This window comes from Sorex araneus, chromosome X (genome assembly GCF_027595985.1).
Source record: "Sorex araneus isolate mSorAra2 chromosome X, mSorAra2.pri, whole genome shotgun sequence".
In the NCBI taxonomy this organism is placed as follows: domain Eukaryota; kingdom Metazoa; phylum Chordata; class Mammalia; order Eulipotyphla; family Soricidae; genus Sorex; species Sorex araneus.
In genome coordinates, this window is record NC_073313.1 from 253,692,528 (window position 1) to 253,707,828 (window position 15,301).

Sequence of the window (15,301 nt, forward strand, 5' to 3'; positions counted from 1 at the left end):
TAATAAAAGAATTCTCATCCGCTGCTAGTGGTAATATTATATGGATAAAAGCTTATAGAAAATTGTATGGCCATTTCTCAGTAAACACTGAGCTGCCATACGACCCAGAAATCCTGCTTTTGGGTTCTACCCCCAGGACATATAAACATTATTCAAAAGAGCAAATGCAAACCATTATTCATTGCAGCACTTAGCACAATACCTAGGCTATGGAAAAACCTAGATATCAAATGACAGATGACTAGACTATGAAGGTGTGATATATAGGCAACGGATGAAACTGGAGGCTATCATGTTAAGTGAGGTAAGAATGAGGAAAAGTAGGATAATCTCACTTATCTGTGGTATATACAGTAACAGGATGAGGAAATGCAAGGTACGTTGAACCTAGATTATACTTGATCCCAAGAGTAAAAGACAGAAGACAGAAAATGAAAGAAATTGAGGAAAAAAGTAAGAAGAGATGGGCCTGAAGTAACAGGACCAGAGGGCAGGGAGGCCTTCTGCATTCTTTAGCTTCATCAATTCCACCTCTATGGATTATTTCGTACTATGGAGCAACTCTTCTCTGAGTTGATTGAATTTCTTTTCCAGTGATTGCTAAATTTCCATTGCTGATGGGTGGAATAATAAGGAGGTTTCAGAATGCTTTTGAGCCTGACAACTTGTGTAGATTTCTATTCATATCTGTCTATGCAAATGAATTTCTTTCTCCTCCATTTTCCTTAGAGTTTTGTGGTACTGGCAGTTGATCTAGAGATTGCTGTTTATCTGAGCACTGGCATGAATTATTATTTTATACTAAGGGGCTACTGCTTATGATTCATTGTTTTGACAATTTCCATAACACTGCAATGGTATAGATTCCATTGGCAAAAGCAACAGAGTGGAACAGGCAGGTGTAGTTCTAGTTCCTCCCATTTTTGATAGTATGAGTTCTATGGAAGAATTCTAAGACAGAATTAAGAACCTGTAGAGAACCTGCAGTGTCCTATCATCCCTTAGGGAGTGTGAGGTGGGTATAGTAGACTGAATGGGTTCCAGGTGTCAGTATGATCACTGGGACCACATGGCTTATCTGATTAACTTTAGAGACGACATTGAGTTTTATTTTTGGTAAAAAAAAATCTAATTTCATTAAAGCATTTTATAGAATTTTATTTTATCACTGTTAACAACATTTCATGATGACATGATGATTTAAGTCAAATGAAATGTCTTATTACATTTTCTGTGTTTTTTTTTTTTTAGGGAGCATGGGGTGGAGTTAGGGTAAAACATAGAGGCAATCAAAGAATATTCTTGCTCTATACTCTTGAGTCATCCCTGGCAGTGATCTAAGGATTATATCCAGCTCCTAGATCTCCTAGGAGATCAAAACAGGGTTGGTTGAAGTGGCCCAATACAAAGCCAGTGGCTTATCTCTTGTACTATCTCTCCAACCCCTCATTTAACATTTTTATAATAAAGAAATCAGAGGTTAATATTTCAGAGAAGGCGGCTTAGTAACAAAGGAATTTTAATTGTGAAAAATATTTTGAGAAATGCTGTAATTCTAAATGGATTCCAGTAAGCTAACTCTTGCATCATCTTCATGGAATTTATAATCAGTTCTCTGCCAGTTTTATTACGCTTACATCCAAATCTTGTAGGTTTTTCCCTTAGAGTCCATTTGATCAGTTGAAAAAAATCAGTTGTTAGGTCATCTGGGATGAAAATGATGGTTGAGGAAAAAAAGATGGAGGTAAGTGATATAAAGGACTGCTATTCACTACTAAAAGCAAAAAAAATCTCTTCTGGGCAATAAATATACATGGAGGCCAAAAGTTCCAATCTTTTGCAGATGTATGTATGGCTAGTGACATTTGGGTATCTCGATGTTTGCTTTTTAATTTGGCACTATTGAAGTCAGAGTGGTTCCAAATGTTGGTGACTAGAGATGGTACAAGAAAATCATACAGGCAGGGGATATGGAGACACCCCCAAGTGCCTGAGCTACTGCTTTAGAAATCTCCAGAGCCATCAAATCTCCAGTGCTATCAAATCTCCAGAGCAAATTAAACCAAAGTTACTCGTGGGTGATAATAGCATTAATAATGTTAGTGTTAAATAATACAGATCCATCCCAGTTAATTTCAAAGGTATTTGGCTTGATTAAATGATTCTTGAATCGGGAATCAGTCAGAATCATACTTAACAAGTTGAAAGGTGCTACAGGAAAGGTCATTCAAAACGAAAGATTGTTATAGGCAGAAAAATGACAAGAGAGGTGACAAGAGAAGAGAAATTATTTCTGGTTTAGGTAATCTAACTCTGGGGAATGGATAAGGGTCTTGCGACAGATTGCCTCATTTCTTTGAGAAATGGAAAAGATCTCATTTTGGATGTGGCAAAAAACTATCTTTTGGGCAGGGGACTTGGGCCACTCTCAGCATTGTTCAGGCCTTACTCCTGGCTCTGCACTCAGGAATCACTTCCTGCTGGTTTGGGGGTCCTATGGGTTGCCAGATTGAGCCGGAGTTGGCTTTATACAAGACCAACATCCTGCCCATTGTACTATCACTCTGACCCCATAAAATACTTTACTATTAATTAGGACTACATTATTTTTTAATTTTATAGAGTAGTTCACAATATTTAATTACATTTGATATTCAAACACTGGTCCCACAACCATTACACCTTCCCACCACCATATATATACATATATATAGCATATATATATATATATATCTGTGTGTGTATGTGTGTGTCTGTGTGTGTATTTAGAGAATATCTTCCAGTATTTTTATTTACTGTTTATTTTTTTTACAAACTTATGAACTTTTGTGTTTGCATTTCAGTCATACAGTGATCGTTTACCATCCCTCCACCAGTGCCTATTCTTCTCCATCAATGTTCCCAGTATCCTTCCCACCATCCCCACCCCATCCTCCACCACCCCACCCTGTCTCTGCAGCAGGACATTCCCTTTTGTTCTCTCTCCTTTTAGGTGTTGTAATTTGCAATAGAGGTATTGAGTGGACATCATGTTAGGTCTATAGTCTACTTTCCGCACGCATCTTTCAACCCTAATGTGTCCTCCTAACATCCTCTACTTGGTGTTACCTTCTCTATCTCAGCTGCCTTTCCCCCCCAGCATGTGAAGCCAGTTTCCAAGCTGTGGGGCAGACCTCTTGAGTGTTAGTCTCCCATTCTGTTATTTAATATTCCACAGATGAGTGTGATCTTTCTATGTCTGTCTTGTTCTGACTCATTTCACTTAACATGAAATTTTCCATGTTGCTCCACTTACATGCAAATTTCATGACTTCATCTTTTCTAACAACTGCGTAGTATTCCATTGCGTAGATGGATCAAAGTTTCTTTAACCAGTCATCTGGTTTTGAGTACTCGGGTTTTTTCCAGATTATGGCTATTGTAAACAGTGCTGCAATGAACATACAAATGCAGATGTCATTTCTACTGTACCTTTTTGCTTCTCCGGAATATATTCCCAGGAGTATATTGCTGGGTCAAATGGGAGCACAATTTCTAATCTTTTGAGAAGTGTCTGTATTGTTTTCTAAAAAGGGCTAAACCAGTCGGCATTCCGACCAGCAGTGAAGGAGAGTCCCTTTCTCCCCCACATCCGCGCCAACGCCAATTGCTTTGTTCTTTTGGATTTGGGCCAGTCTCTGTGCCCACCACCATATTTTGGATTGTTTCCATCATGAATCCCAACCTCTGCCTCAAAGCAGAACCAAAATAATATATTTTGTATTATTTATTATTTAAAAAAGCTGCTGACAGTGCTACAAAAAAGTTTCCTTAGTGGAAAGAGTGTGAAGATTGTTGTATATATTTCATTCAGGGGCCATTAAGTCCTTCTACAAGAGATCACCAATGTGTTGTTAAAGGTTGAGACTTGTGTGCTTATATATATATATATATATATATATATATATATATATGTATATATATGTGTGTGTGTGTGTGTGTGTGTGTGTATACATCTATAAAGAAATATTTCCCTCTAAGTTTAGTTGCCTCCTACTTTGAACCCCACAAAATGTGGTGCAGTACTCTTGGAGTATGGCTAGGGTGTGTGGGATGAAGTGTCTCGCTACCCCTGAATGGGCCTGAGGTCCTGGAATCGGTTCACTCGTGGGTGAGTGGAGAGTGGCCCTGAGCATGGAGGCCGTTGAGTTCTGGAGGTTTTCAGCTGCGGGGGATGGGTCCCTTGGGGTGGGGAGGGGTCTCACCTGCCCCCTCCTGGGGCGCTCTGAATGAAAGAAAGGGCCTTGTGCGGGGTCCAGTGGCATGGTTATGGCAAGTACGACTACATTCCTGAAGGGAGTTGAAGTTGTATGGATGAAGTTAGAGGGAACTGCAACCAGCTAGGCATTTAGTTTTGTAGGCTTAGCACAAGCACCTCCAATTTGGGTCTTATGATTCTTTCTTATTTTTTGTTTTATTTTTCAAAGTTAATGCAAATTTTGTTTATAAAAGAATAAATTAGTATATTATCATGTTAAGTGAAATGAGTCAGAAAGAGAGGTACAGGCATAGAAAGATTGCACTCATTTGTGGAGTATAAAGTAACAGAATGGGAGACTAACACCCGAGAATAGTAGAGATAAATACCAGGAGGATTGCTCCACAGCATAGAAGCCGGCCTCACATGCTGGGGGGGAAATGCAGCTCAGATAGAGAAGTGGCCTTAGTGCCTCTACTGCAAACCACAACACAGAAAGGAGAGAAGAGAGAGAGAGAGAGAGAGAGAGAGAGAGAGAGAGAGAGAGAGAGAGAGAGAGAGAGAGAGAGAGAGAGCAAAAGGGAATGCCCTGCCACAAAGGCGGGTGGAGTGGAGGGGACGGGTGGGGGTTGTGGGAGGGATGCTGGGACCATTGGTGGTGGAAAATGGGCACTGGTGGGCACTCGACCACTGTATGACTGAAACACAAGCACTAAAGTTTGTAAGTCTGTAACTGTACCTCACAGTGATTCACTAATAAAATCTTTTTTTTAAAAAAAAGTATCGTAGTGACTGGTACTTACTGAGTACTCATCAGAGTTGGTTATTTATCATCATCACTATGATTGTTGAAGTGCCAAGTGCTGGGATTCGTCTTTTTGGAATATCAGTTGTGTTTCAAAATTTAAGGAAAGAGTTACGTGATTTCCTTCTTAAGGAATTTAGAGTGCAATTTTTACATTAGAACAAATATTACCCATTATAGAAAACAACACAAAATCACATGGATTTTTTTTTGAAGATAAAGTAAAGCATGATTTTTATACTTGTAGCATAAAACCCCAGAAGGAATACATTTACTTTCTTCTGCCACATAGGGGTATTCAAGAGGAAATATGGAGAAACATTATTCTTAGCTAATAAAATGGGAGTTTTAAAAGTTGCAATATTCTAACCAAACATCACTGCTCGTTATCTTAGATTGTTTATTTGTACAGTTTTACTTGCAATACATCATTTTTTATTTTATGCAAAATATAAATTTATTATTTGTGAAACTATGAATATTGAAGTTGTTTTAGCAAGATATCACAATAATCATTCTATTCTTTACACAGGCAAGGAACTAAAACTTAGGGGAAAATAAATGACTTGTCTGAGGTTTCCATCAACAAGTGACACATCTAATCTTCAAACTCAAGTCTTGTCAACGAATATATTCTGCTTTAGTGCATTTCATTGAATTCAATTTCTCCATATAAAGCCTTGCATGGTGGGCATGTCATTTACAGCTCTTCCTTTTTTGGGCCTCATTTTGAGTTAGTCTGGTCATTGTGGACTAATCTTGATAGATTTGCATGGTAGACATAAAGGCACCTGCCTATTCACTGGAGAGGTCAGTACGAACATGAGGTACCACTGTAGTGGCTACGTGTCAGATGACATCTACCTGACGACTCACCTGACTGGACTGGGGAAATGGCAAAACTCTTCATCTTCTGCTTCTGCTTTTCCAACTCCTGCGTCAGATAAATGAGAGGGCCACCAGCCACTTCACCAGGCACTACTTAATGCATCATCTCTGAGGCCCAATGTAAAATAAAAATATGGAGTCATTGTTCAAATATTAAACAATGAAAAGTTATCATTTAGATAATAAGGTTAAAATGGTGAGCAAGTTTATGGTATTGATATACAGAGCCTTTTCTATATCACCACCAGCGAAGAGTTCATCACTTTCCACCACTGTCACTATTGTCACCTCTGGTCTAATCTTCTATCTCCCCCAACCCACATTAAATTTGTGACTGACAGGTACGATCTTGGTGAATATTGTTTCCTTCCATATTCACCACCCATGGAAATATAGCTGAAGTGTCTGGTACACATGGGTGGGTGTTCGATTCAACTTTATGAAAAAAGTTAACATACCAGCAAGAGGGCATTAGAAAAGCATGTATTCTTTCTCGTCAGATCTTTGAATGATTGCATATGTCACTGCCCATGAAGGCAGTTCTACCTTTAGGGTATCCAATACGCAGTGTTTCAGCCTTAGAAATGCTTAAAGTCCTGTGTGAGTTCTAAGTTCTAGCATAATCTAACTCCTACTTAATGTTCACTCCTAGCTGCTTATCCTGTGGACCTTAGACATGTAAGTGGAACCCCTGCATATAGACTCATAGACTTGATATCCAACTGCCATAATTATATAAGGACCAGTCCTAAATATCATTAAGAATAATTGCAGTCTACTTTCTGAGTTCTGGACTTTAAGTGAAAATAAGCCAGTTGAGAGAGGCTGATGAGAAATTTGCATCAGAGATAATAGCACAGACATCACTATCAATTTCACTCTGTTCATCACTCTGAAAGAAGAATCTGGGACCTTGTGGCTTCCTGCATTTAATGAATAGTGTTTCTGAATTAGACTTATAAGAGTTATACAGACACACTGCATAGGTAGCAACATAGAAATATATATCTTTATAGATTTATCTATACATAATAGAACAGAGAATTGTTTAGTCAATGAATTTCATATTTTTAACAGCCTTTGAAATAAATATTACCAAAAAATCCTGCTTTGTCCTCTGAAACCCTTCTGACTTTTCCTAAATGTTCTTGAATAATAGTCTCTATCCAAAGAAGCCATCTATTATTTCATATTAATATTTCAAGGTTCTAGGAAATGTATTCAGTCTTCTCACTCTTCATTTAGTTTTACTATTATTTTCAATTAGTGTAAATAATGCTTGAATGAGTTTTTCATTTTGGGTCACGCCTGGCAATGCTCAGGGGTTACTCCTGGCTCTGCACTCAGGAATTACTCCCGGAGTTCTCAGTGAACCATGTGGGATGCTGTATCACTACCTGCTGTACTATTGCTCCGGCCTCATAATACTTGAATTGAATTTGAATATTCAAAACTTGCAAAAAGAAAGCTAAAGATAATATTTGTTTGCTATTAGTTACTCCTTCAAGATCAAGTGGAGCAAGAATTCCATCGATTAAGGACAAGAATAAAGGCTACTGTTGAGGCCTTCATGTAGGAATAGGTCACATCTACCTACAGTGAGACAGAAAATGGATATCTTAGACTCTCTAGGTCATATTGCAACCACTCTACCCAGGTGTTACAGCAAGAAAATAGCCCTAGATGATGCATAAATGAATGATTATGGCTGAGTTTCAATAAATCATTGTTTATGGACACTGAATATCTTATAACTTTTATGTGAAGCAAAATACTATTTTCTGATTGATTTTTTTTACAACCATTAAAAATGAAAAACCACTCTTAGCTCTTAGGTTGAACTAAAACAGGCAGCAGTTTAGAGTTTGTCAATCCCTTGCAAACACCTCTGTAAATTTGCCTAAAATGGTTGTAATCCCAAGTCCAAGCCATTGTTATTGTATTCTCTTACAGGACTTTAGATTAATAGGGGTAGATTAAGATAAATACTGTGCCCAAGGAATTAGAATATTCATCCAGCACTGTATATAAATCACATGTACAATAAAGTTTTAAAGCCATATACATATGAGGGTCTGAAAAAAGAAGCAAACTCTGAGCATAGAATTTAGAGGGTCATTCCTCTGCTTACACACCCCCAGCCCTGAGCTGTTGAGAGGTTGAATAGTAGACACTGTCTTGAAGATGAAGACTTTGAAACTAAATATTATACATGAACATATGTCTATGCATATATACACATTTATATTGATCTATTACCCATCTGAGTGCATATTGTGTTCATATTGATGTATGTGTGTAGTATTTCATACATATGGATTTGTGCAGATCGTGATGCAATGTTGTATGCCCACATACCAATACTGTACAAAATGTTGTTAGCATCTCTTTTTATATTGATACAAATCTAGTATTTTGAGAATAATTGCCACTCTTTCATGCACAAATTTTGACATGGAATTGAGTAGAAATAATCACCTAACAGTCACCCTTGCTGAAGTTGGAAATAGAGCAAATGTTTTTCACAGGGTTTGTCCCATATTCATAGGATTGGTTAAGTTCTTCATATTTAAGAAGTGTCATCTTTTATTGATGGCTTCTTTGAGTTAAACACTTCAATTATTCATGTAAAGTAAATTCTTTAGAATATCTGAATAACATCAAATTTAAATAACTCTAACAAAATCTTACTAATGGGCTTTCCAGTGATTTAATTAATTTAAGATTTTCAGATGCAGGACAAAGCCATTTATTCTCCTTTTCTGTGCCATTCTATATATTGTACCCATTTTATGCATTGAATTGGTACACGTTAGCATAAAGCTGGATTTTTCCCTTTCATATTGAAATGTATATTCCCAAACACAAGAATAATTCCTGCCGCTAATGTTGCTCGTTAGGAACGTTTCCAACAAGGGAAGTGAGTGGTGTAGCAAATATCTCTTCATTTCCAGTGTGGCAAATAATCTGTCAAGACAACACCCTAGACAATTGTTTAAATGTGTATTAGGTGTAGGTGACAGATCTTGGATATGACATGACAAAATGGTTTAGGAAGAGCCATCCATCTTCCTTCCTGTTCGAATGGCAGAGACTTCAATAAAGACGTTTGTTAAGTCTTTATTTCCTAAGGCACAAAGAACCAGCCTTCTTACCTTTCAATTAGGAATGGAATAACTTCAAAAAGGCAAGGTTTCATTTTCACTTTTGCTATTGCTGGCAGGTTTTAGATACTTGGAGAATTAAACAAATTCCATTCCCTTCTTTTCATATGCTTCTTTTTCTTTCAAACCCTCAGGATGACTTCTATTAGTTACAAGTTCATTGGTTTACTTTTCCTATTTGCATGTATTTAATTATTTTTGATATTGACCAGGAAAGAAAGGAACTATTTTCTGCACAGATGATCTTTGTCTTTAAAATAATTATGGCCACCTTTCAGAATTGTTGAATGAGTTCATTGAGCTACACCTTCATTCACTGACACCTGCAAATAAATTTTTTCCCCCTCAAGCTTAATTTTCCTACGGTTTTAATCAAAATTAAAATGTGTTCACAAGTATATATGTCTGCATTGATGATGTTTTTATTTTGAGATCTACTGTATGTTTAGATTTTCTTCTTTTTCAGAATTTTTAATTTTTTCTTTAAGTACAGACTATTTCTAAACTATTCATAATAAAAGCACATCTGGAGACCCAGCTATGGTACTGGCTATTGCTCCTTGCTATAAGTCATGTCTTAGAATGTCCCTTTCTGTGTGATTAAAGGGGGCCACACCTGGAAATGCTATGTACTCAGGGATCTCCTGTGTGGCTAGAGGAACCATATGGAATGCCGTAGACCGAATCCAGGGTCAGCCACGTGCAAGGCAAGCATCCTACTCATTGTACTATCTCTCAAACCTCCTTCTATTTTATTTGATGTAGGAGACAAAGGTTTTTCAATCCTAAAAATTTCCAGTACTGTATAGATAATCTATCTTTCCATCCATCCTTCTGATCTGTGTTATTAGATTTTTGTGCGTGTGCCTAATATTGTGATAGTTGTGGAGAAAATAACGATGGGAATACTTATATATGTGTTTATCTCAAGGAATTTATTTCTTAGTGACTAATACAATTAAAAAAATAAAAATATTATATATGTGTTTAATTCACCATGATAAAGCATTTCAAAGCTATTCATGATTGAGTTTCATTATGTTTCATGAAAGTTATGTTTCAACACCCATCCTTTCACCAGTACACATTTCCCAGCACCTATGGTCCCTGTTTCCCTCCCATGACCCCTGAATGACCCCCACCCCCCCAGCCTGCCTCTATGGCAAGCACCTGTCTCTCTCTCACTCCCTCTCTCTCTCAATATTACATGAGTGTAGGATAACATAGACTCAGGTAGTTTAGGTTTATTGGGTTACTTCCATTACAGTGCTCCCATTCCTCTTTTTTATTTGTAGCTTCTTTCTTAGTGTTCTGTTGACTTGTAAATATTGTTTTTCTCTTCTCCTTGAGTCCTTTGCGTAGTTTATTCAGAGCAATGTCCTTTTTGTATGGACACAGGAAGACTTAGCAAATGCTATGCTTTTATAACCTGGGAGTCATTTGACTCTACTTGATATTTTCCTCCTGGGCATCTGTTCTCTTGACCTAAGCCTCAGCTGCCCTTACTTCCTAGCACCCCCAAAAGCAGGGTCCCGACGAGGGATGAGACGGACCCAGGGCAAGTGGTGAGTTGTGTGCTACCCTGGCATCGAGATGGGCCTGGCCAAAGTGCCTAATGCTTAACTATAAGTTAAGAGCTTAACAGTGATAACTAGATTCGGACCCTGCTAGGGTTAGGAGTGATTAATCTGGCCTGAGTGCTGTGGTCTGAGCCTGTGGCAAGATGTTGTCAGGAGAGCTGCTTTGCCAGCCTCAATGTATCTCTTGCTATGTCCATATAAAAATAACTAGTATTAAGATGTTAATAAGTGTTTGGACTAAGGAAAAGAAAAAAAAAAGAGCCTTAAGAGTCAGGAAGGGCTTTGGAATGCCCTGCCCTCAGGAAGGGCTTTCTTATGTTGATTTTGCTACCTGGCTGGGTGTAGCCTAGAGGGCAAGGTGGGAGAGAGAAGTAGGAGGAGAAACAGAGAAGCCAGAGAAAGGCCAGATCCAGAGATCCGCAGAGAGATCCAGAGCCGGGAGAGAAGCAGAGAGAGAGAGAATGAAATAAACTGATCGAGCAACCAGTTTGGCCTTCTTCCTTCTGTCGCCTGCCCTCCACCGACCCACACACAGCGTGGGGCATTGAGACAGAGCTGCCTGGAGAGCCCGCTAGTGCGCATGCCCCTCGGCGAGCCTTAGTTTTTTACACATGAGGATTCAAAAAACCTGAATTAAAAATGTGCCTACACATGTAGGTAATTTTGCCTAGGACAGGAAAGATATGCAACCCTAAAAAAAATTATCAGAGAGCTGAGAATAGAAGAAGGGAGGGGGGAGTGTGGTGGCGGTGGGGGTAGTGGTGGTAGTGAAGGAGTGAAAAAAAGAGGAGGAACAATTCTGGAGCTGTAGAGCAGTAGGTAAGGTGCTCCTCTTGCTCAGGGACAGCCCGGGTTCCATCCCTGGCAACCTATGAAGTTCCCTGAGCCTGCCATTAGTGATCCCTAAGCACAAAACTAGGAGTGAGACCTAAGCACAGTGAGTTGTGTTCTAAAAACAAGAAAAATGAAGAGGGAGGAAGGAAGGAAGGAAGGAAGGAAGGAAGGAAGGAAGGAAGGAAGGAAGGAAGGAAGGAAGGAAGGAAGGAAGGAAGGAAGGGAGGGAGGGAGGGAGGGAGGGAGGGAGGGAGGGAGGGAGGGAGGGGGAGGGAGAGAGGGAGGGAGATAGGGAGGGAGGGAGGGAGGGAGGGTTAAAGAAAAAAAGGAAATATTTATATGTATCATGTATGACTGTGAACTGGAGCAATAGCACAGCGTATAGGGCATTTGCCTTGCACATGGCCTTGCACATTTGCCTTGCACATTTGCCTTGCACATTTGCCTTGCACATTTGCCTTGCACATGGCCGACCCGGGTTTGATTTCTCTGTCCCTCTCAGAGAGCCCAACAAGCTACCGAGAGTATCCCGCCCGCACAGCAAAGCCTGGCAAGCTCCCTGTGGCATATTCAATATGCCAAAAATAGTAACAACAAGTCTCACAATGGAGACGTTACTGGTGACTGCTCGAGCAAACTGATGGGTCGACAGTGCTACTACAGTGCAGTGCTCTCATGTATGACTAAGACTTTATTGTGTTGTAGTAAAATTTCTACATTATCTATAGCATTTAACTTTAAGGCTAATGAGAAAAGCTTTGTAATTTTAAGAGAATGCCCTCTCTTTAGCAAGTGGAATCGATAAATATTTATAAATGATTTAATTATGTCATAACTAGCTTAAGCATCTAATCAGTGGTAGAATTATACAAAGGAAAAATGTCTGATGATAATAGAGTTAGTCACAGATCTGAGATATGAAATGCTCAAAACAGTTAAAACAAAATTTTGTCAGTCAACCCAAAATAATTTACTTAGCAAAACTGAATCTGCTCTAGGTGAGAAAATTTATGACCCTTATTTCTGTCAGAGAGAACATCCCATGCATTTTATTGTGAAGATATGCATGTATTTGGTGAGTCAGTGTTTATAAAAGTATTCTGCAGTCCATGGAATTTGTATGACTCTATTCATCTAAAATCTGCAGCATTGTGCATTTTAAAAGGAAATCTGGCTCTGGGAATTTTAGATATCTTCTTTGTCTTTTCAGTGCTGCTTTTCTTCTTTCTTTTTAAAATGTCATGAATGATTAGTGCTTGCTCGCTTTGAATGGAGGTGGTGTGAAGGTGGCTCATTAGGGAGGATCATCAAGACTTTTAGTCTGAATTAGAAGACAATATATAATAAAATAGAATCTATTACTTTGAAGATCAGTGCCTCTTTATAAAATATTTGCAAGGAGACTCCTTTTCTTTCTCTTCCTATCCCATCAGTCATGTGGTAAGTCAATGTAACAAATATGTTTAACCCCTATGGAAGGGAGCTGACCATATCAGGGAGATGTGGGGTGGGGGCTGGGATCTCGGCTGTTGGGAGTAGGGGTATGAGTGGGTACTATGAGACAATGTAGAGGGAAATGGACACTTTGGTGGTGGGTGTGATGTTGGAATCTTGTACAATCTTATAATTGTCAATATTATAAAATGGTAAGTCATGTTGACTAAGATGAAAATTTTAAAAACTTTCATTCTTAAACTATTAGGCACAAAGTATATCCACATAAAATCTTTAAAATTTGTCTTGTCAATCCCTATATTTTTGGCCTTGGGTGATTAGTAAGTAATTTGCCGTTGCTTCTTTTATATTCCTACTTTTTATTTAGCTACCGCGATTTACAAAACTGGCGATAGAGTTGCAAGCATGCAATATTCGAACTTCAAACTCATTACCCTTTTTAGCATCTCTCCACCAACGTCTCAGATTTAATCCTAATTCACATCCCACATCCTTGGCAAATTTAATTTTTTAAAAACATTACTTATAGTTTGAGTTACTTTCTTATAATAAGTTGCAATAAACATGTCTTAAGAAATTCATTAACATTTGTAACACATAAACTAGTTTTCGAGTTGAACATGTACACGTTTTTGTTAAAGTATGGTTTAAAATAAAAATTAGTGAACAACCTTGTCTTAGGGCTCTGGAAGGCTTTCAGACTTTCTCTGTTGAGTGTGATGCTCACTGTGGATTTTGGTCTATAGTTTTAATTTCCAGCCCAATGGTAACGGGCTAGAACAATAGCACAGTGGGTAGGGCATTTGCCTTGCATGTGGCCGACCCGGGTTGGATTCCTCCATCCCTCTCAGAGAGCTCGGCAAGCTACCAGAGTATCCCGCTCTCATGGCAGAGCCTGGCAAGCTACCCGTGGCGTATTTGATATGCTAAAAACAGTAACATGTCTCACAATGGAGATGTTACTGGTGCCCGCTTGAGCAAATGGATGAGCAAAGGAAGACTGTGCTATAGACAATGCTACAGTTAAAACTGTAAAAATTACATTGAGGAAAATTTCTTCTATTTACATTTTGTTGAGACTATCTTCAACAGGTATTCAATCTTTCTCATAATGTCTTGATTCTTTTTTTTTTTAATTTTTATTTTTTTAAAAATTTTATCACCATGTGGAAAGTTACAGAGTTCTCAGGTTTATGTCTCAGTTATACCGTATTCAAACACCATCCCTTCACCAGTGCCCATATTCCACCATCAAAATCCCCGGTATACCCCCCGCCCCCCACCCCAACTGTATAACTGATGAACCTCACTTTATTTTCTCTTCACCTTGATTACGTTCCATATTTCAACATAAAACTCACTATTGTTGTGGGAGTTATATCCCCAAACAAGATAACCCTAATAAGGAGGCATTTGATAGTTTTCCATTAAAAGATTGTATGTTTTCAGGTTTTAGAAAAGGTCTCGCGACCGCTAATGCGGCCTCGCGGCTCGGATCTGTCCCAGTCCCGAATCCTGGAGCCGTGTTAGTTGCTGCTCAGTGTCACCAGGGTTCCATCTGGAGAAGGTGTGTTGGCGGCACCTCCTCCCTCCTGCCCCCCAGTGTTGCTGGCCCCGATTCGGGTCCGGAGCATTGTCCGGGCCGCATTGCTCACCAGAATGCCTGCCGCTTCCAATGTCTTGATTCTTATGGCAGTTTTCTTTTTGTTTCTTTCTTTTTGCTTTTTGGGTCACACCTGACTATGCTCAGGGGTTACTTTTGGCTCTGCACTCAAGGATTACTCCTAGCAGTGCTCAGGGGACCATATAGGATGCCGGGGATCGAACATGGGTAGGTTGTGTGCAAGGCAAATGCCCTACCTACTGGATTATTGCTCCAGCCCCATCTCAGAATCCCTTAATGAGTGTAATTCTTTGATGTCTGAACAGTTAGGGGCTGCAGTGATAGCACAGCGGTTGGGCATTCGCCTTTCACCTGGCGGACCCAAGTTCGATTCCTCTGCCCCTCTTGGAGAGCCCGGCAAGCTACTGAGAGTATCCAGCCCGTGCGGCAGAGCCTGGCAAGCTACTCGTGCATATTGGATATGCCAAAAACAGTAACAATAAGTCTCTCAATGAGAGATGTTACTGGTGCCCGCTTGAACAAATCGATGAGCAACGGGATGACAGTGAAACAGTGAAAGCTGAACAGTTAACTTATTACTCAGCTTTAAGGGAAGATAAAATTTTGCTTTTTGCTACAATGTGGATAGAAGTGTAGGGTGCCATATTATGTGAATTAAGTCAGAGGGGAAGGATCATCTAATTGTATGTAGAGCATAAACATTTTTTTTTTTTC